Source organism: Vombatus ursinus, unplaced genomic scaffold (assembly GCF_900497805.2).
Source record: "Vombatus ursinus unplaced genomic scaffold, bare-nosed wombat genome assembly UNPS02014806.1, whole genome shotgun sequence".
NCBI classification, from domain to species: Eukaryota; Metazoa; Chordata; class Mammalia; order Diprotodontia; family Vombatidae; genus Vombatus; species Vombatus ursinus.
Genome location: NW_020954584.1, coordinates 44,002 through 45,291, shown reverse-complemented (window position 1 = coordinate 45,291; position 1,290 = coordinate 44,002).

The window sequence follows — 1,290 nt, the reverse complement described above, 5'->3', positions numbered from 1 at the left end:
ATTCTCTGGGATTTTGTTTCTCCAGCTATAGGATGGGGTGGTTGAATAAGTGGACAATCATAGTCCTGATGTAAATCTATGTTCTCATCATCTCTGATCAATTTCCTAAGTTCTGTACTTACTATAATGTGCAAGAAAAGTTCTTTCATTGCCATGTGCATGTTATAGTGATTAAATAATCTAATGGCCATCATGTTCACAGCTCCACCATCTAGAATGTGATTATTCTTATCCAGCAAGTATTCTGGGAATTCTCTTATACAAATGATTTTGTGTAGTATCATTCATCCTAATCCACTTTCCTTTGCCCTAGTTCCTTCATGCCTCAGCTTTTGAAGATTTCAAATACCCTTTTGGGGTATGAATTGAAATAAGCCATAATGGGATTATAGAGACTTAAACATTATTGACCTTCTCTGGCATTTCTGCAAAAGCCTCCTGTAATCAGAAAAAAAAATAGTATGGCAGCAGGGAAAAAGATTTTTAGTGATGTAGGAACTCAGAAACAAGCACGAAAGATGAGACCTGAATTAGAAAAAAATGCTTTGAGGAAGGTGGGAAATATGACAGAACCTATGGTGACAAAATAAATATGGGATAGTGTGTATTCATCCAGTGATATATGAAGAAGTAGAAGCTACTTCAGTGTACTAGGGAGTGCATGGAGGGAAAAGGAGGGGATAATGAATCAACAAATTTTCATAAGATCTAAATATTTGATAGACACTAAGAAAGATGATAAGGATATGAACAAAAAGTAGAAATAGTATCTCAGCTAACAAATCTCACTTTTTGGATAGGGGAAACTAACTATATAATAACTAATCATTATACCTAATATAAATATAGACTTTTTTGAAGGTAACCTTAGAAGGACAGACACTCATGGGTAAGAGTGATATTGTTAGAAATGATTGATGGATCATCATGAGCACCTCCTAAGGTCCCACATCATCTGCCCACATGAGCCTTGAAATTTCTGTACCACAGAGACCTAAAGTAGAAGCTAATGCTAGAAAAAACTAGTTTAAAGATAAAGTTGCATGACTCTAGCCACAGGGGATCCTTTCCCTGAAATGTAGACTCTTTTTCACTCTTTTACTCTACTTCACTTTATTTCACTCATCTTGATAGTCTGAATGAATCAACTAAGCATTAATAAAGGAAAAGGAAAAGAGAAAGATTACAAAACATTTAAGAATTGTGTAAGAAGAGATTGGGTTAAAATAACCTTACTCACTCACTCTCTCTCTCTCTCTCTCTCTCTCTCTCTCTCTCTCTCTCTCTCTC